Source organism: Peromyscus californicus, unplaced genomic scaffold (assembly GCF_007827085.1).
Source record: "Peromyscus californicus insignis strain IS unplaced genomic scaffold, ASM782708v3 Scaffold_12__1_contigs__length_115047231, whole genome shotgun sequence".
NCBI classification, from domain to species: domain Eukaryota; kingdom Metazoa; phylum Chordata; class Mammalia; order Rodentia; family Cricetidae; genus Peromyscus; species Peromyscus californicus.
The window spans coordinates 106,250,898-106,272,992 of NW_026294413.1; the positions used below are offsets into that span (position 1 = coordinate 106,250,898).

A 22,095-nucleotide genomic window follows, 5' to 3' on the forward strand; every position below is an offset into this window, starting at 1 on the left:
ACAGACCACTTCCAGCAAGGTCCCAGAAAAGCAGACATGTCCCTGCTCCTCCCAACACTGTACCCCTTTGGTGAACCCAGCTCTTAATCTAAAACAGAACACTCCAAGTCCCAGGCCCTGTGACTGGCCTCCAGCGTGACCCCCCACTCAGTCCCAGGGCAAAGGAAGCAGTCTGAACCCAGTTGAGTTCTTTGCAGGCCGGCCCTCTCAGGAATGCAGCTATGTGGCCATTTCCCTGACCCGGCTGGTGTCACAATGAATCCTTCCTTCCTCCTGAGCTATTTCCCTGTCTCTCCTCTGGAAGATTTATTCCACATGCCAACCGTTAGTGAAACTTCTTTTGCTCAAGAAAAAATAAACAAGCAAGCAGGAACTGAGTGGCCAGAGCTGGGACAAAACCAAACGGCATTTCCTGTATTTTAGAAGATGGCAAAGTTTCCTGAAAACAAAGAACAATGTTGATGTAGCTCAAGTGTAGTAATAAAAACCGTGCCCTGAATTCAATTAATAGCATCTTTTGTCTCCCTCCCCTGGGAGACTTCCCCGTTATGCTCTGGATTGCCTCCTCTTAGCTGGTTTTATCTTAGATTTTGCACTCCTGTTCTCTTAGTGTATGTGCCAGAGATTGCTTTTTCTCTCCTGCATGTTCAGTGTTTAGGTTCCTTCTCCTATATAATCTTCATGCTTCTTGTTTGCTGCCTGGACCTTTCGTCTGCTTACTTCTCCTTTCTTCCTTCTGCTTTATCCCTGTTTTCTGTTTGTCTTCTTTCGCTCACAGTCCCTCCTCTCACCCTTTTTCTGGGTTAGGTCTGTCCACATCCCGTGTAAAATTATAATTGTCAAGTCACGAACACTCCTGGCATGGTATAGGCAGATGAGAAGCTGTGTATGCTTGTCATTTTACTGTGTCAACTGACCCAAGGCTGATGTCCAGCAGCCTACAGGTGGCTGGTGTCACACTTCTGAAAGGACACTCCTCTTTAAAGGGGTGCTGTCTTCCCAAACCCCGTGAGGATAACATTGAAATAGAAAGGAATTGTAAACAGAGGCAGTGCAGCTCAGTGGCCCTACTAGTTTATGTCCCCACACTCAAACACCAGTCTGCTAGACCTTAGATCTTAGGGAAGTTAATTTCTGAGCCCTATGACAATAGCGATAATAATATAACTCTCAAAAGGTGGTTGTGAGGATTCAGTGAGTTAATATATGTATATGTATATGTATATGTATATGTATATGTATATGTATATGTATATGTATATATATCCAGGTTCTTAGAACAGTGTGATCTATGCATTCTGCAACTGTTATCTTCATGTGTATGAGTTACTCAAGTTGGTACCAGAGTTGATGAAGTAGAAACTTTGAGATGTGCCTTCCCCTCACACATGCCTACCCAGGATCATGAAACAGCCAGTTCACCTATCAATACACGTACACATTCACTACAGCGGAAACACCTTCACAGGAGAGTAGTTGTGAGCAAAGGTCCCCATCTGTGTGTCCTTGGTGTTCTTATACAAGGCTTTCATGGGGCCTGCCTATAGATCCTCTGATCCATGTCTCTTTGGGGATTTCTCTAATCTGTCAGCAGCAAGTGTCGACTGGGTTTCCTTAATGCATTTAACAAGCAACATCCATGTGGCATGCCTCCACATGGAACAGACATGGCCAAGGCCTTGTGACTTGCCTGAAGTTCTTCAGGACATAGACACTGCTGTATAGATCGTGCCCACAGACCTCACTGGCCGACCCACACTCCTCCTGAAAGGGGCACTCCTCCATCCACCAGGGTGGAAAACTACCTGAGATTCATGTACTGCAAATGGTTACTTCAGGACCTGCAGGGTGCAGTTCATGGTGAACTGGCCTCGTGGCTCTGGGCTGCTGCAAGGCAGTACACCACCGTGGTGAGAATGCACAGTAGAGTCAGACACTTAACGTATGGCTGGGAAGCAAAAAAATGGAAGGGGCCAGCACCCCATAATCCCCCTCAAGGATGTACTCCCACTCCAAAGCCTTTTGTAGGCTCCACCTCTTTAAGGTCCCATCAAGTCCCCAACATCATCCTGGCTGGGGATGAATCCTCTAGTGCAGGGCCTTCGAGGGAAACAAGATGGAAACAGCATGGAAAGATTCCAAAAGTGCCGCGACATAGACTCTCATGACTGCATAGCAGGTGCAATCAGTTGCCTGGTTATTACCAAAATAGACAGTCCAGTTACACACTCTGGTGTGCGCACTTGCTCTCTCTCTCATAGATGTATATATGCATATACACCACACAGACACACATACAGTGACTTGGTGTGATGTGAGAAGGGGGATGTGTGTGTGTGTGTGTGTGTGTGTGTGTGTGTGTGTGTGTGTGTGTGTGTATGAGAGACAGACAGACAGGAAGCATCGGCAACACCAGCAAGTGAGTGAGCTAGCAAACTTTGTTTCCTGTTGTTCATGTTAACCTACAGGGTACAGCGGGAGCCCATCTGCAGACGAACAAAACCGTCCTCTGTGTCCAGTGGGCCTTGTGTTAACAATGTCTGAACTGGACTCTCAGCTTCTGTCTTTAAAAATGAGGAGTGTGAGTGGCAGCACTCCGTCGTCGTCGTTCGGCAGGGCGTCAGGTTGTCCCTTACGCCGCCTTTAGCCGCACAAGGCCAGCTCTGTAGTCACACCCACACCACCGCGACTGGCAGCCTCTGCTCCAGCCCCGAGCTGACATGCCTCCTGGCTCCAGCGTGTTCTTTTCTTCACTGGGAGTGTGCAGTGGCAGGAGGTGGGCTGACGTGAGATATATTTGGCACTGTTGACTTGTCGCTTCTGCAAGAACCTGTCTGTGTTCTCTCCAGAAAAGAGAACGGCCTCGCCTTTTTCAGGGCACAGGAACAGCTAGCCAAATTCTGTTCATCCATAAAATTTAAAGAGAACGAATGGTCAGTTGCGTATCCAACTATGTCTCTATCTTTCCTGCATTTGCAACCCTTGATAAACCCTGACAGGGAAATCAAGAGGCATCGCGGGGGCAGGAGTAAGGAAAATGAAGTAAGGAAAAGCGAAATGCGGGTGGGGGTGGGGGACAGCTGCTCCAGTGAGAGACCAGAAAGGTCAACCAGGCAGTGAGAGAGGGCACTAGCGCAGATCATTGGAGAGGAGGGACTACCTGATGGCAGGCAGGAGCCCTGGGCAGTTAAAGAGCACGCAGTAGCTCTCAGAGGGCTTGTTTCCTGGCTGTGAGGCAGAGGCTGAACCTTTGAGAGGATGTGCAAGCCCCTTCCCTGCAGACTGCAAAGATATCCCAGACGCCGGCAGCACCCTTGGCTTCCAACAAGACCTTCCCTGAGTCAGCCGGCGAATTTGTCTATTGAATTTAAAATTCAAAAACTGAAGCCATTTTCCAAGGATCCTTGGAAAAAGATCTGTGCTTGCCTCTGAGGTCTGTCAGCAGCCTGCTTTGGGCTCTTTCTTGCTACTATGCTCCCAGGAGACTCTTCACCACCCTCCCGTGGGGTGTCATGCCCTTGGGCTACTGACTGCTCACTGTTCACAGTGTGCTTGGTGCTGCATCTGTCTATAGTAAAATGGCTGTCTGTACTGGCGCTGCACTATCAGGCCGGAGCTCTCACAATAATTATACACAATTCTTCCTCTAGATGCAGATTCATGTTGATTCTGCTCTCTGCAGCAGGGGAACCAGGTGATGTGGTTGCTCTTCCCTTCTCCTGTAAGCAACAATTCAAGACCAAGTGTCCCTGGGCATCATGTGCTCAGGAGTATGACAGGTATGCTGGAAGTCCTTCAGACAAAGTGCCAGCTGGCACTCAAAGGAGACCTAACAGGGGGAAACAGGGATGACTCATGGGGCTAGCAAGGAGGAATTCTGCTTCCTAGATAGTTTGAAAAGTTGGCCTCATTTCAAGATCACCTGGGGCCACAGAGCCCCAAAACATGGGAGCTGAAGCCAGGAGACTTGGTCTGCTTCCAGATTGGTTGCAACCTCTCTGCCTGGTTCTAATGGAGTTCCTCTTTCATTTGAAGCATCTTCAACATTTCCCCAGAGTAGGCAGGAACAAGGAATATCTCTGGAGGCTTCCCACCACTCTTCCTGCTACAGGAGGGCCTTGGCTTTGAAGGCTGTGCTCCTCAGGTCTGGTAGTTCCCAGTGGCTCACCTTTAGATCTCTCCCTGTCTTGGGGTCTTTTGATCACACACAGGATGAAATCTTACTTCAGCAATGTCTTCATTCAACTCCAAATGATGTCCTCTCCTTCCTGACAAAGGAGCCTTTGTTTTTTATGTCAAAATAATTGCTGAAAATTAAGGCAGTTCTCAGAAACCCCACACCCTGCCCTGCACTGCCTTTAGGGATGGGAAATGAGTGTTAAGTGTGTAGCCTAGAACAGTGAAGGGAAAATCAACAGTGAAATAATCTAAAAGACTCCCATCCCTGGGCATGCCATCCCTTCCCCATTTAGCTCTGGATACCATTGCACTGACAGTTCAGCAGGGAAAGAGTAAAACTGGAAGTTAGAGAAATGGAAAGGCCACATTAGCCTCTTAAGCTTTACATATGTGTTGTTTTTGACAATGAAATACTATAATTAACCCAGACTATTTTCCAAAGATTTAATTTTTTGCTGATGTTCAATAATATTACAGAAAAGCTGATTCCTAATTATTACATAGGGCATTGCATAAATTTCTTCCTAATTAAAAAGCCTCTAAATTCCAAATAATCAATTTACAAAGACATATGGTTTTGAAAAATTAGGCATTTAATTTCTAAAGATTTATTAGTCATTTGTACCACAGCTAATTAATTATGGTTATAATACTATTGCAGTCACAGTAGAGCTTGATGTAATGATATGATTGTAAAATCATTTTGATATGTCTTCTTTAATGTCACAGAATTACAATACACTTAGCTCTCCAGCCTCTTCTTAATTACGCTTGAAAGCATTAGTTTAATGAGAGATAAGAGGGCTTGATAAGTATACCTTCAGAATTTACTTGAAAAACTACTTTCAACATGAAACAAACAAATTGATTTTTCCCTGGCAAAATGAAATTTGTAGTTGGTAATAAATTAGACAGAAAAACCTTAAAATTAAATAGTGTGCAGTGTAGGAATTCCCATTAGCTCCAACAATTCAGAAAATGTCTCATGAGAAAGTAATCTAAGTGTACGAGAAAAAGCTGATGAAACTAAGATTCAGACAACAGTGGTTTCTGAGTGTTCACAAATGTGTGCGCAAGCTGTTTGTGTTGCTATTCTTCATTTTAGGGAGTTTATAGACATTTTTTAATCTAGAAATTTTTTTATACCATAACCAGGTTTTTGTTTGAAGTTGAAGGGAAGATTTTTTTTTTTAATTTAGAGGCAGAAAATGCCACAGATGTCTTTCATTGACTAGAGATGCATGGTCCCTCTGAAATGTCTAAGGGACATAAAACTGTTTCAGGAAGGTGAAGTAATATCCTAGGATAATATCCTGAGTGACCTGTGTCACTCAGAGTTCAGCCTGCCTGGTGTACACACATCTCCACATTCAGACCTCCAAAAGGGGACATGGCTATGTCCTGATAGAATCCAGGTACTGAGCCCCTGGGCCGCCTGTCAGGTTACTAGCAGCCCTACATTCCCAATCATAGGAGCTATAACATTGGAGGGTTTTGTTGAACCACTTCGCCAGTAATATCCCAATTTGTCTCACCCTGGGTACTATTGTGGCTTTTACCCGACGAAGTCTACTCTGTCTTGGGTTTCCCAGCACACCCATTTGAGAGACAGCAATCGAACAGTAGCCTCCTGACTCAGAAAGTCACTAAACAACTCCTGAAGCTCTTCCCTTATCAGGATGGAGGTTAGGAATTGAAGCCCCTCTATGGAGTGGGTCTAAGGTTGAAACAGTCATGCATGCTATCCCAGCACACAGCTCAACACTTATAGAACTGGAGTTTCACGGGTCTAAGTCCTGACGGGAGGGCAGGGAGTTTGCTCATTCATCTCAGTGCTGACTAAGTACATTGCCTCTGTACATTGACAGTGTTGACTAGAACCCCTCTGCCTCCATGAACAACTCAGTTGCCGAGGACTCAGAAGTAAATAAACTGCATTGGGATTGCCCTGAGAATTAGTCTAACAGAGGCAGTGGTGTTCGTAGAATAATAACACTGCTTATCCTGGGAATACATCAGCCCTGATGGAAAAGAGGCTTGCAGAGCTTGAAAGGGCCCAAAGAAAAGGAACAGAATATCTGAGTCTGGAGCAAAGGCAAGCCAAGAGAGGAAGAGCACTGGTACCAGCAGGGTAAACACAGAAGGTACAAGATGGGTGTGAGGAGCCATGAGAAGTCTAGGTTGGTTTGGGCTCAAAGGGTAAAGCCCAGCTAGTCAAGAATGAATCAGACTGGGTCTGGGTGTGTCCAGTTTCTTGGACTTACTGTCTTTCCCTCAGATTTGTAAGCTGCAACTAAATCCTCAATGGGATGATATTGGAGAGTGGAGTCTTTGGGAAATGGTTCAGTCATGAGGGTGAGGCCCTCACTAATGGGGCTTAGCACTGGGTCAAAGAGGCCTCTAGAAGGGGAGATTCTCAGTTAGGAAAATGCCTCCAGAAAATGAGAACCAGAGATTGGACCTCCATGTAAAAGCCAGGCACTATGTCTAAAATCCCAGCACTGAAGAGATGGATGGGAACCCCTGGAGCATTAGCCTTGTAACCTGGCTGAGTTAGTGACCTCCAGGTTCAGTGGGAGACCTTATCTCAAAAAGGCAAAGCGGAAAAAGATTGAGAAAGAAAGACACCTGACAGAGACCTTTGGCTAACACACACACACATACACACACACACACACACACACACACACACACACACACACACACACCATGTATGCAGACAAGCATGCACATACTCAAGCACTCAAACAAACACAGACACACACAAACACACTCACAAAAATGTGCCATTTATGAAACTTAGTAGAGTCTTAGGCTAAAAATTTCCCTTTAATATATACATTTTAAATGTTGGAGTTTTTAATAAAACCATGAAGTGTTAAAATATTTAGTTCTTTAACTAAAATTAGGCTGAAGCAATATTCAATCTTTGGATTTGGAGTCTTAGGAGAAATTTGCTTGAATTTGTGTGTCCGTGTGCTGTTCATATCAAAACAGCAAAGCAGAAGTTCTTATCAAAACAACAAAGCAGAAAGAACTCCACATTTAAGGACTTGCAGAGAGACATGGTAAGTCCCCACATAGGATTCTCCCCCCCCCCCACACACACACACACTCATATACACCAGTCTCAGTCACTGGTACAGGCTCCTGAACTCCAGGCCACAGTTTCTAGACGGGTCCATCACCATTAACTACACAAGCCACATAACCACTGGAGTGTTCCAAGTAACTCCCATTATTATTGATAAAAGTTACACTACTGCACCAAGGGGAAAGAAAGGCCACCATCAGGCTTTTAAAAAGCTATTTAATAGATCAGCTTTCACAAAGACAGACGGCATCACTAAGGCAGAACAAGGAAAGATGTGCCCAACTTTACAAGCTATTGGCACTGTTAATCATATTTTGAAATATTGTTGGCATATATCTTGGAAAATACAACACCACTGCGATATTTCCAGTGGGAGAGGTGACGGTTTTAATGCTGAGACACACTGATAATTCTAAGTCCTCTCCTCCCCCATATGAGAAGTAGATCACAGGCAGGCTCCACAAGCCCGAATCCTAAAGCACAGCATTGTGAATTCAGCCAATTCCTTGACAAAGACACAATGAATCTCAGTAGGTAAACAACCCCACATGTACATGTGCCTATATGAGTGTGCATATTCATACACCACTATCTATAGTTCTATACACTCAGTTTCAATGAAATGTTATAAACTTGCATTCATGTAAAAGTTTAAATAATAGGGAAGGGCTGTTAAGTAATCAGACTTCTGTTTTTATACTTTGCTGTTACAATTTACATTTGTTTCATTTTTTCAAGATTTTATATTTTTTATTTATGTATCTGTGTGTGTGTGTGTGTGTGTGTGTGTGTGTGTGTGTGTATACATATATGTGCGGGTACCTGGAGAGGCCAGAGAGGGGTTAGATCTCTCAGCTGGTATTTGAGTTACAGGTGGTTATGAGCCACCCAGTATGGGTACTAGAAACTGAAGCCAGGTCCTCTGCAAAAGCAGCAAGTGCTCTTAACCACCAAGCTACCTTTTCAGGCCCTCCAATTATTGTTATTATTATTATTATTATTATCTTTTTAATTTTAGTGAAAGTCTCACTGTGCCCCCAGGCCAGCCTTGAATTCCCCAGATAGGCCAGGATTATCTCAAACTCACAGTCCTCCAGGCTCAGCCTCCCAGATGCTTGATTAAAGACATGCTCCACTATACCCGGGCAATTCCAATTTCTAAGCATGGCATAGCAAATACAAGAGTTACACAGATGACTATTTTTGAGCATATTTCCACATCTCTTTGCACTGACCACCCCACTTCTGTGACATGGCCAGGACTCATGCATTTCTTCCCATCTGACAGGAATGTAAAGCAGGTACGCTGCCCATACTGCCCGTAGCTTCAAATGGCAACAGCAAAATTTGCCCTGATCTACTTCCAAATGGATGATTCTTACACTGTATCCTTTTGGCTGTGCAACTCGAGGGCTTTATAGGCAGATACACACACAGACCTGATCCAGAAGGATGGAGTTTTCATGTAACCCAAGTTTCACTGTGATGTTACACCAGTAAATACACCTGGCTGGCCTGCCTGGCCTGGCTGGCCCTTGGAAAAATTATTTTCCTATGACTTCAATTAAAGCTTTAGTAACGATGGGAGATGCTTTGAATATTCACTTAACCCTTAATAAAAATATTTTTGTTTTCTTCAATATAGAAATGTATCCTTTTAAAATGTTCTGCCTCCCAGACTCTCTTGCAGCTAGAGGTAGCCAGATATACAGACAGTATAAACTGCATTGATGAGAAAGAAGTCATGGGTGGTGTCTGGGAAAACTGCCTAAACTGTTGAAAGGATGGAGAGAGGAAAGAAGAAGGGAGATGAGAGAGGAGGGGAGGGATATTAGAACATACCCACAAGTAATCCAGAATCTATACTTAAGTAAAATAGTATGATTAATATATTCAAGACATAAATTGTTAGATGGAGAATTTCACCAGAAAATGAAACTCTGTTTTTAAAAACAGAAGTCAAAATTCTAAAACTGAAATATATTGCCTAAAACAAAGATTCCAGAGGTAAGTTTGATAGCAGATAAGACCCAGCTAAAGAGTGAATCAAAGAACTCTAAGAGAAGCCAGGTAAACAGACTCAGGCCAAAGCACAGAAAGACAAGAATGGAGAAAATCAAAACAGAGAAAAGAAACACATGAAGAAAAATAGCATTCATATTTGGATTCCCAGGAAAACAGGATGAATGTCAAAGAGGAAATGCCCCACATGCTGAGGCTGATATTCCACACAAGTCAAAGTATAGAACTGAACTCCAGGCCAGGTGTTACTAGGCCTGTTCCTCCAGCACCTATGGTTGGATCTGCCCTGGAGCAGCAGCCCCTTGCCTGTGGGAGGGAGGGTGGACAGAGAAGCCAGATCTTCCCCCTCAACTTCCTGTGTAAACCAGGGTAATCCCGGCAGATGGGGCCAGGGCTGTGACCCCAGCTTAACTTCAGAACCAGAACCAAAATGAAAATTTCAGTCCTGTGATTTAATGTTTTTAATTTGTTCAGAAATGAGAAGAGACTATGTCCCAAGCCATGTAACCATGCTAATGACTTTTTCAGCTTTCTTAGAAGTCCCGATTGCTGCCTGGGAAATCTGGCATCCAGCTTTGAATGGTGGGAGTGGCCCTGGTGTTTCCATGTCTGTTTCTGTGAAATCAGCCATGGTCTCTATTAAAACAAAAGGATGGCAGCTTTTACAGACTGTCATTGTTTGGAGAAAGGAAGGAGAGGGATGGGAGGGAAGGAGAAAGATGAGTGAGTGTTTTCCAGGAGCCTACACTTGGAAGAAGCTTCTTGTAACTTTTACTGGTGTTTCAGGATTTCTTTTTCCTGGACAGGCTCCACCTGGGCCTTTCCGAGGCTGCTGAGAGGTGAGAGGGGCCCAGTCTTGGACAGGGGAGACTCTGCTTCAAATTGCTATTGCAATGGCTTGATTTGGATTTGAAGAAAGAGGGAGGTGTGGCATTTGTCAGCACGTCATTAGTGTCTAGGATTGCTGCCTGTTTCCAGTGGATTCTGTTAGCTCACACTTTCCAAGGACCCTTCTGCTGATGAGATGGCCTCGGGCTTTCTTTCCACACTTTGAAGGTGCTAGCATGCTGTTTACATTCCAGCAAAGCTGGCAACAGCCACAGGGTAGAAAGCTCACCATTAGGACTCATCTCCTTCAGTCCCTTCAGGCACCCAGATTATCAAGAATCTGTGCACATTAGACAAGGGAGATCACAGCTGACCCAACTGTCTGCATTTTTCAGAGAGCACGGCCATCCTAAGGAGGGAGAATTGGATCAGGGTAGAATTTAAAATCTCTCTCATGTTTATTTCTCTCTGGAAAGTGAAGAGGAGCCTCTGAGTAGGTACTTAAGCTTTCTGAGAACCTATCATCCCTGGGATGAAGAGTGGTAGAGGGTCACAGGCAGACCCCAGAATACCTGCTTTGATTTTCAAATGTTGCCAACAGAGAAAAGGGTACCCCAGTCTCATGGCAATGTGGTCATCTTCAGTTTGTCCTTCCAACGTGGACCTCCAGGTCCTTTTTCACACCCACTCTTATTGTTGCTGGTTTCTCAGGGACCATATTTGCTTACTGTGTTATTTTCAGGAATCCAGATGGTTCCATGCCTAGCCAGCACTTACTCTACATTTTTCTATCTGTGGAAAAGAAAATTCATTCTCTGAGAATCTGGGGGGGTAGGGAATACCAGAAACACAGCCCTTGATCCCTGAAGGCCAACTAGAGAGCAAATAACATTTTTTTTTTAAATCTACAATGTTGACTAAGTCACATTTCTCTGAGATCAGGCCTGTAATATTTTAGCTGTCCTTCTGTTCTCTTGGCCGGGCCTGCAACCTGTATCCAGTGAAACCCATAAAAGGCATTGAAAACTTTCTCTTTTGAGGTATAACCAGCAAGGAATCTACCCTGACCAGGCACTCAAGACAAAATTGCAGCCACATAAGCCTAGTTGATCAGGGTGGTGATGTATCGGGCTCCTGCCCCATGGCTAGTGAACTAGATTCTGAAGAGGTTCACAGCCTCCAGAGTGGGCCAGGCCTGCCACAATCATACTCTAGCCTGTACTGCCTGCCAAGCAGGTCACCCACTCACCATGTGCGGCTACCAGAATTTTTAAAGTTTCTGTTCCTCACCACCTCTGTGCACATCTCGGGAACTCGACTGTTACACGATGCTGTAGCGATGTCTCTGTCATTGTAGAAAGCTGCTGTAGACTGAGCCACCCCCACCCCAGGAAGGGCCACAGCCAGACAGAAGGAAAATCCTCTTCTGAGTGGGAAGGGCACTCACCCTGAAGCAGCAGCCTCAGATCTGTTAGCGCAGCTGTGGAACAAAATATCACATACTTGGCTTAAATACAGAAACGTTTTGTCTCCATTTACAGACTAGAAGTCTAAGATCTAGGGGCCAAAGGCTCCTTGTAGTCAGAATTTATAGTCAGACAGGCTTGAATGCAGATTCTGTGTGGCTACTCCTCACTGGGGCTTCAGGCACACTAACTGCAGTTTGGTTTCCTCCTCTATACCATGAGAACACTAACAGTTGCCTTTGAAAGGATAAATGAAAAAGAACGGCGGAAGTGAATACCTTTCAGTGGGCCCGACCAAGGTACACCACGAAGCAAATGTGTCACGTGCAAGGAGGTTAATGCAAGAGGGGAGGGTGGAAGACTGGGGACTGAGAGAGGCGGACAGACAAGAGGAAGAAGAGAAGCAAGAAAGAAAAGAAAAGACGAAGAGGAGCAAGAGGCAAGAGAAACATGAGACAAGAGAGGTAACGAGACACACAGAGACAGGAGGGGAGGCAAAGAGAGCAAGTGATCCTGGCGGGCACTTTTGAAGAGAGCAAGTGAGCCTGGCGGGCACTTTTGAAAGGTGCACACGTCGCCCAGCTGACGGTGGACAGGCACCGGGCGACAGGTGATGATGTAACTGCTTTGGCGGCAGAGGCGGGCTGATGCTGTGGCAGCAGAAACTAACGGCCTTGACTATTGTGGGGGAGGTATTTCATAACATATAAAAAGATTCTGTAGAATATGGGTTCTCAGTTAGAGGCACAGCCATTATTATCATCCCCATCTCTACCTTGGAGAGCTTTTCTCTCTCTCTTTCTCCTTTGAGGACACTGTCCCACACTCCGGCTGTGGCCACTTCCCTTTTGTGGTGTGTCTTAGCTCCATTCTTACATCTATCTCTTTTATATTGTTATGTATACACACACACACATAGAGATATATCTCTTTTATGTTTTATTACACACAGATATATCTCTTTTATAATGTTATATGTACACACACACCCACATGCACACACACTGATGTATCTCTTATATTGTTGTGTACACACACACACACACACACACACACACTGATATATCTCTTCTTCTATACTGTTAGGTGTACACGCACACACCCACATGCACACATGCACTCACACTGATGTACATAGTGTCAGAGTCATAGTCCCATCTTTCTCCCTCCCTTCTCATGCCAAAGGTCGCTTGCAGTTCTCCAACCTCATGCAATAGAAGTTGGAAGCATAAGAAAATACAGCAGCCCCTGCAGTGACAGATAGGAAGCTGGATCTTCATGCCATCTTGTTTCTTGAGGAAGGTAACTTTTAAGAGCATTCTGCACTGTCCCCCATAATCACCCGCAGGAGTGATTCCCACATGGCCCACAGTAGTAACTTCCCATGGTATGTCCTGTATTGGCATCTGTGATGCCTTTCTTCACTTCCCTACCACAGCTTTCTGGGATCTCCATACAACTCTCATTCCAAACCCCACTTCCGCATCTGCTTCTGGGGACTCAACCTGGGACACAAATGTGTGTCACCTTTCACCAGCTGTGTGGAACTGGTTGTTTCTCCCATGATTTCTCAAGGAGTCTAACCATAGGCTGCGAACAACCAGGACAGACACACTGCAGACAGTGGCCACAGGAAGCTTAAGTTATGCCTCCCTGGAATCTTCAGTACCACAAAAGACTCGCTCCAGGAGGGCCTGCCGGGCTGGCTCCACATGGATGGTAAACCAAGCTACAACAGAAGAAATGCCACCGTAGCATTTAAGAAATGACAACAACGGATGCTGCTAAGTGCCCAGGTAGAAAAGTGTCAGCGAAGCAGGTTCTTTCGGATTCCATCTGGCGACCTGGGACCCCATGGTCACAGCGGCCTATGCCCCTTCTATGAGTTCATTACTCAGTACCACAGAAAAACATGTAACTCAGAGATATCTTCCACTGACATGACAAAAAAATGATTTCACCTAGGTCTCCCTGTTCTCCCAGGAGACCATCTGACTGACTTTGCTCTGTCGCTGAGCATCTGTCGGTGAGGCTGTGCTCAATGTCCATGCTCAGCTCCCACTCCATATGCATCATCTGCTGGGGCTGCACATTTTCCTGGCTGCTGGCCACTGCAAACTTGGTGTATATCTGAACACATTTATCACAGACAACCCTTTAGTCAAAAAGGGTATTAGCTCTGCAGGATGGGAGGGTCTTCTCCAGGCAGCTGAAGATTTAGGATTTGTGGAGAATATGAAATACCACAATCCCATCCCCATTAACACTAGGCAATAGCCCCTCTAATTTAGAACTGTATTTAAAGTATATAAGGATTCAAAAACAATAGAGAGTTATGAAGGCTATAAACTGTGAAAAGTTTTGTTTTCTTTACCACTGAGGGCTTTGTGTTGGTACCCTCTCCAACAACTCAATGGATTAACTTCAGTCCATGAGCAAAGAAACCGAGCAGCTCTCCCACATTCACAGAAACTCCGCTGTCCATCTCACCACAAGCACAGAAGGTACCTTGATCTTCTTTGTACAGTTTGGTTCAGAAACATTGGACATACGACACTTTTAATCCTAGACAAATACAACTTCAGACAGTTTTCCATCATATTGATCTGGGTCTCTTTTTAATGTTTGATTGATTAGAACTTACACTGGTCCAGATTTGCTTTCACCCATTCTCTGAGCAGAGGTTAGCAATGATCTATTTATCGTTCTCTCTCTTTTTTCTTAAGATTTATTTATTTTATGTGTATGGTCTTTTTCCTGTATGTATATCTGTGTGCCACGGAGACCAGAATGGGATCTCAGATCTCCTGAAACTGGAGTTACATATGATTGTGAGCCACCATGTGGATGCTGAGATCCAAACCTAGATCCTCTGGAAGAGCAATGTGTGTGTGCTTAACCACTGGGCCATCTCTCTAGCCCCTGCCATTCTCTCTTGATGAGAATTTGTACTATGACCAAAACACACCATCTAGGCTCTAGACCTGAAGGTGACTGATAAACAGTGTCATTCTCACTGGTGTCCCTCTCTTTGAATAACGAACACAAAGAGAATCTTGAACTGCTAGATTGTTTCCACTATGGGAATCAAATCACAGGAGACAGCCTTCCTCAGCGTCACACATCAGAGCACTTGTCCTCAGGGTCACACTTCTGGCAGGGTCTGTCCTTCCTTGGTAGCACACATGTGTCTACAATGTTCTCTCTGAAGCCGGTGGTGGGGTGAATGCCAGAACACATTGCCATGCCATGTGCTCCCACGTGAAAATGACAGCTCTTTATCCAGACATCCCTCCCGATGTCAACGGGCATGGTTTGATTTACTTCTTGTCTTTACTCTCTGTTTATCTGAGCCGAGTGGTGTCAATTTCTTTGCCATAAGAGTTTAGGATTTGTTTGTTTTTGCTTTATTTGTTCATGATCCCCTGAAACCTTTTAGAATCACCTAGCAAAAAGTGGGCTGTGTAAGAAAAAATCAGATAACCTCAGCTATGTAAGTTCATTCCAGTTAATTTTTGGTGTCCCCTTTCGACTCCAGAGCCAGTGATGTCATATTGCTGCATTCTTGAAAGTGGCCTTAGACAGAATATTGACACCATGGGCATCTGGGAGCAGTACAGGACAGAGCTTTGCCCACCCACCCCTTGAGAAGGTCATTGGTAAATATTTGCTGCAAACAGGTAAAGGTCAGGTCTGCATTTGGCTTAAGAAGTCAAGACCTTCCTGAAGCATCTGAACAATTTTCATAGGCATCGGAGCTGTGTCTCCAAGTCAGTGATCTCAGTCCTTTGTTTAGTACTGACCCCCAGTACATCCCAGGGCCTGCTGTGGTGGAGCTTACAGAATGCACCAGAACCTGTGGTGGGGCTTCCAGGGAGCAAAGTCCACCTGTGCAAAGCCTGAAGATGGGTCTAGCACAGAAAGAACGTGGAGAAAGACACAAAGGAATGCCATTTATGATGGAGTCATGTAGATGTAACCAACTGTCTTATTAAATAAGAAACACAGAGCCAATGCAAAGATGAAAGCCAAGAGATCAGAGCTAAGAGCCTTACCCACCTGCTGCAGCTAGCCTCTTCAGCCAAGAGACTCTCCGAAAGAGACCTACTTTATATAGACTTTCTGTTCTGCCTTCTCATTGGTTGTAAAACCAACCACATGACTGCCTTGTCACTGCCTGTCTGTATTGACCTCCAGGTCTTCTATGGTTGGTATTGAGATTAAAGGCGTGTGTCTCCAGTGCTGGCTGTATCCTTGAACACACAGAGATCTACCTAGCTCTGCCTACCAATTGCTGGGATTAAAGGCGTGTACCACCAACGGCCAGCTTTTGCTATGGCTCTAATAGCTCTGACCCCCAGGCAACTTTATTTATTAACATACAATTAAAATCACATTTCAGTACAAATAAAATACTACCATAGAGTCATTTGTATTTTAAGATGTCAAAGCTTTGACCTGCCCACACTGGAAGAGAAGATGGGCAAAGCCAGGCGGCATGACTTCGTGGAGGACCAGTGGTGACAGCCAGGCTGGCACTAAGGGTGAGAGGACTGGCATGCCTTTCTGAGAGATGCTCTTGACGCTCGGCAAAATTCAGCCCAAGACAAAACATGCTCTTCTTTGATCTACAGACTGAGTCTTGAGAGAGAGAGCGCCTATTAACACCTTGAAAAACAGCTAATACATGTGTGTGAGAGGAATGAGGTTTGGGGCTCAGGGTCACCTGTCTTAGGAATTACTTGTTCTCTAAGGTGGAGTCTTCCTCATTACAGACTCTGTTCCTACTCAGTGATGGGGTGCCCATGCAAAAAAAAAAAAAAATCCCTCCAAAGACTCCTAACACCTCAGGAGTCATGCTGCCTAGGTGAGAGTCAATACTTTGAATCAAGGCCTTCCCTTCAAAGATTCCACTGTGTCATTCTGTCTGCTGAGGTGATACTAAGGAGAACTCACTGACCGAAAGGACAGCCACAGATGAGGTGTCCTGGAAGCTACCCAAACTCTCCAAGAGTGTAAAAGATAAAGAGGTAACTCTGTGAGAGGTGAACAGGGTCTCTGGGGAAGGATGGCAGGACAGTATATTTGTGTGTCTAGGAATAGGAGATTCTGAATGGGGGGGCAGCAGCTGACATTGACAATTCTCTGTCACCTGGGAATGGCAGGAGGAGCCATGTTTAAGGAATCACAGCTATGGATACTCCCCAGTAACAATGTTATATTGTCTAATGGGCTTTATTAGCTTCTAATCATGCCCTGGGGTCAAGGTGGGGAATTGATAGTGGACAATTACCTAGAGGAAAAGGCACATTTAATTTTTCTTTTATTCCCTGCTCCTCATTCATATCTTTCTCTGCATTTTCTTACTCAGATACTAATTTAAAATGTAAAAAGCCAATATTTTAATATATTAAGGCTTTGGGTTTTTTAAAGTATTATTATCTCATGCTACTAACCAAGAAGACCCAGGTACATGATGCTAGCCTGACATTTCATCAAACGCTCTCTGTGCTTTAGAATTAATAGTCGATGCTAGTCATAGCCCTTGATGTTTCTGCTTCTGCTCAGGGCTCTTCAGCTTCTTACACTGCTTCCTAGGGTAGTTGCTTTCAAATGGTCCTTCAAAGCTGAAGGACCACTGAAGGTTTTTAACAATCTGGGAGTCACCTGCCCTATCCACTCTCTTTACTAACTAAACGCTCTCATCGAAATGACGTCTACGAGAGAAAGTACACTCATCGTCAGGACACACTTAGATCTGTTATAACAAGTGAACAGCAGCGTTCAACTAGGTCAAGAAACCGAGCATGTCAGAGCCTGCTCCTCTTCGAGTCTTGACCTGCTCCTGACCAGCACCCCGAGTTCTAATCACGGAGATCAATGAGACACTTTTCTTGACTTGGCATGAATAGAATTGGTGTGTGTGTGTGTGTGTGTGTGTGTGTGTGTGTGTGTGTGTGTGTTTCTAGCTCCCTTCACACAGCTTTGTTGCTGACATTTATTCGTGCACAGCTTGGGTTCATTCATTCCTAGTGTTCTGTGACAGTACTCTGTAAGTCTGGATTCATACATGTGTGTACATGTATGTGCCCGTGGGGGCCAGAGAACAACCTTGGATGTTATTCCTCAGGAGCTGCCTGGGTAGGGCTCACAGACCAGCTGGCCCCGAAGCCCCAGTGATTCTCTGCCTCCCTGGCACTACCACACACTACTCACTCTACCACACTTAGCTTTTGACATGAGCACTGTGTCTAGGGACCATGTTTCTAACCCTCATTTTAACTTTAATTTTTGTTTCTCTAATGATTAATTCTATATGACATCTTTTTATGGGTTTGTTGCCTTGGGTGACACTCCCATTTCAAACTCTTTACTGATTAGGAGTGAGAAGAAGATGTGTAGTTATCCATGAATTTTAAGATTTATTTTTTATTTTACCTTACATGTTATATATAAGGTATCTTTTTCTGTATTTTCTTTTAAAAGTTCCAGACATGATCCATTTTATTTAAATGTGTATAGTCTCAGGCTATAAGTTGATTGCTTCTGTTGTTTTATTTTCTTGCAAAAGACATTGTTGTTGTTCAGAAAACATTGTTTGAAGTTTTCCATCAGTGCTGTAGAAACACAGGCTTGTGCCACACACGTCACTTACTACTGTCATCATCTAATAGCTGATCTAATTTCATTTGACTTGTAATGGGTTCATTAGGATTGCTTTGAGGCAGCAAGCCATGGTTTATTTTCTACTAAATTATACATAGCTCTACTAACCAGTATCTTTAAAGAGACCCTGTGGTAGTTTGAACATGATTGGCCCCCATAGTCCCATAGTAAGGAGTGGCACTATTAGAGGTGTAGCTTTGTTAGCGTGGGCACGGCCTTGTTGAAGGAAGTGTGTCACTGTGGGGATGGGCTTTGAAGTTTCCTATGCTCAGGATACTGCCCAATGAGTCAGTTGACTTCCTGTTGGCCTGCAAGATGTAGCACTCTCAACTCCAGCACCAGGTCTGCCTGCATACCTCCATGATGATAATGGACTGAACCTCAGAAACTGTAAGCCAGTTCCCTCAATTAATGTTTTCTTTATAAGAGTTGCCTTGGAGGCCGGGCGGTGGTGGTGGCGGCGGCGCACGCCTTTAATCCCAGCACTCGGGAGGCAGAGGCAGGCAGATCTCTGTGAGTTCAAGGCCAGCCTGGTCTCCAAAGCTAGTTCCAGGAAAGGCGCAAAGCTACACAGAGAAACCCTGTCTTGAAAAAAAAAAAAAAGAGTTGCCTTGGTCATGGTGTCTCTTCACAGCAATAAAAACACAAACCAAGACAGAGCCCTTTCCGTTCATTCATTCTTTCTGTCAGTCAGACAGCCAGTCTTTACTGAGAGACACCGGGTATCTATGTGGTGACCAGAACAGTGGCCTGGGTTGAGTTTCTGTACTCAGGGGACTTCCTTCTACTCTCAGAGACATATGGTAAGAAGTAGCAAAGATGCCCTAGAGTGCACTGGAAGAGTTAGGCTCTTGTTTTAATTAGAATCATTGTCTCTAGGTTAGCACTCAAAGAGAGGTTCTTAAAAGAAATAGAGTAACGATGTTCACATCTAAGTAAAGAGTATCAGAGAGCAAAAAGAGACAGTAAAGAAATGGGTTTGTGATGTTTGAAAAATAGCTGCAGACAGTTTGCGGGTCACTGCAACTAAAAAAATGCAGACTAGAGAAAGCCTGGGTATGATACAGACAGTGAGTTCCTTCAAAATCAGCTCAGTGGATGGTGGTCGATGCGTGGAGTCTACAGTGTCTCCCATATAAAGGCACAGATTACAAGTCTTTGTAGCTTTGTGGCACTGTCTCTGCTGTAATTGCTCACCTCTGCTGTACAGCAGCAGCCATCAAAAGAATCTATAAACAAATGGAAGTTCTTTCCTGAACTCCAGTAAAACTTTTATTCTATAACAATTAGAGTCTGCCAGCCTCCGCCGAGAGGATGGTGACAGGAGGCCCACCGCAGATCTTCCAGAAGGCCACTGTGCCGTTGACCTTTGTGTTGCTGTGACCGAACACCTGACAAACAGCATTAGGGGGTTATTTGGACCCACCATTTCCATCCATCATAGTGGGGAAGACGTCGGAGTGGTCCTATTCACGGTGAACTTGAGATGGAGGCTGTTCACGTGGCATGGGTCAGGACGAAGAGGAGAGCAAGCTGGAATCAAGGTAGCGTCATTGTCAATGTCCCAATCCTAGAGACCTACTTCCCCCAGCTAGGGGCCTCCTCCCCCAGGCTCAAGCTAGAGATTGAACTTATAAACCCTGCTTCTTGGGGGAACACATTGGACTCAAACTCTAACAGACACACTGGTAAGTCTGCTTGCATCATTGACGTAGCAGGACCCAGCCCACTATGGGTGATACCATCCTTAGGGCTTGGGCTGTATAAGAGGGGTAGCTGGCCTTGAGCCTGGGAGGAAGCTAGTAAGCAGCATCCCTCCATGGTCTCTGTTTCATGCTCCTGCCTTACGTCATTGCCTTAGTGTCCCTCCACCATAGACTATACCCTGTAAACTGAAATAAAATATTATTTCCCCCTCAAGTTGCTCTTGGTTATACACTGTTTTTCACAGGAACAGAAAGCAACCTAGGGTGGTGTCCAAACTCAGTTTTGCTGAACAAACCCATCATTCTCCTTGTAGACTGGCCACAAAGTATTTCACACATTTGGTGGTTAAGGAGGGTTCCGTATCCTCCAAATGCAGCCCAGAAGGCCAGAACCTGTCCAAGTCTAGAACCAGGCCTAGAAGACATGAAGAATTTTCAGCATTCAAACTGAGGCTTCCTTCAGGGCTTTGCTGTATTTAGTTTGGAGCACACAGAAAAGCAGAGGGAAACTTTGGCCACTTTTCTCTGGGCAGGAGGGCAATCTCTACAGAATGGGAGACAAGACTACAGCCCCTCAGAGCAGATGACAAGGTATTCCACACAAGGAGATGTTCACAGGGTTTGGGCAACGCCATGCGAAATACCAAAGCCATCTTTTTTCTTTGAAAAATTTGAAACAAGTAAAAGGAGTTCTGATGAGAACACAGACTGACAGGGTTCTTAGAAGGACCCCAAAATAGGATGTGTCAATGTGGGCCTTCACCGCTTTCTCACGTCATCATCTGAACCCGGAGGTAAGTGACCCAGGCTTTAAAGGACAGCTCTGCTTCACAGGGGCGATCTAGGACTCAGGTTCCTGCCACCTGTGGCTTGGCCCTCCCCTGGCCAGTGTTCCCATCTGTGGGATCCATGCAGAGTCTCACACTGTTGAGGACTTTGAAACAGCAGCTCACAGTAAAAGTGTGTACTCACTTGTAAGTTGTGTGTGGTGTGTGCGTCTGAAAAAGTGAAGCTGCAGCGGGGGGTGGGGGGGGGAGCGGGGGGAGGTGAATGAGGTTTGTGTCTTCCTGCTGGCACAGGAGAACTGGCTGAGTGTGAAGTGCGTCACACTGAGGCTGCTCTAGAAGAATTCTGTGCAGCCTGTTTATTCAGATTCTTCTCTTCATCCCTGTATCTCAGTTCTCTCCCTCTGGGTACAGAGGTGTCTCTCAAATGAGGGTTTTGTGACCTGCTTCTGGGGGGAAAGTGAACAGAAGGGGAGAGGGACCATCTTGCTTCCTCTGGCATTTTGAATGCCGAGACACTGCACTGGGACATGTGCCCCGAACCATCAATACTCCGGGTGAAGGCTGTTTCCCTCAGTGGAACTGTTGCTGGAACCGGATTCTGAAAGAACAAAGGGAAGCCCAAAGTCGAACTTGGTCAAGCACTAGACTTGCAGGAGCTGCCTGATTCTTGGCTCTATACAGGAACTCACTATGTCCCCACGTAACAGTCACCAGACGAAAGGACTGATGCTGCGGTGTGCAGGGTAAACGCCTGTGACCTTCATCCAAACCTTCTGGACCCTGGCCCTGGGAATCTCATAGGCAGCCCTGGGTGTGAACTCCAGGGCTGGCTTTCCAGGCCGCTTGCCTTGGGTCTGGCATTTGCCTCCACACTCCGCTTGAACAGAAGAGAGGGCTCGTATTACTCCTGCTCTTTCTTTTTCCTGCTCCTCCTGTATTCGTTTGCCCTTACACTTCAGAGCTTTTCCCTTCGGAGGTAACTTTGCCAATCACTACTGAAGTTTCACTAGTTCAAACAAGCAATGGGGACTAGAGAGATGCCTCAGCCATGAAGAACAGTTATTGATCTTGCAGAGGACCAGGGTTCAGTTCCTGGCACCCACATGGCAGCTCATAATCAGCGGTAAGCCCAACTCTTCTGACCTCTGCAGGCTCCTGCATACATGTGGTACAAACACACACACACACACACCCATCGTGGAAAAGGGGCCTTATTCGGTGTTGTGATGCTGTGAGAAACATCATTACTACAGCAACAGCAACTCTTATAAAAACCATTGAATTGGGCTTGCTTTCATTTTCAGAGGTTTAGTGCGTTATCGTCGTGACAGGGAGCATGGTGGTGT

General features: G+C 45.2%; 1 protein-coding gene across 1 annotated transcript in view; it reads left to right on the forward strand.

Annotated features, from left to right (window-relative positions):
* Rarb (retinoic acid receptor beta) overlaps positions 1-22,095 on the forward strand; it is a 655,545-nt gene that overhangs the window by 482,600 nt on the left and 150,850 nt on the right. The gene's annotated exons all lie outside the window — the stretch shown is intronic.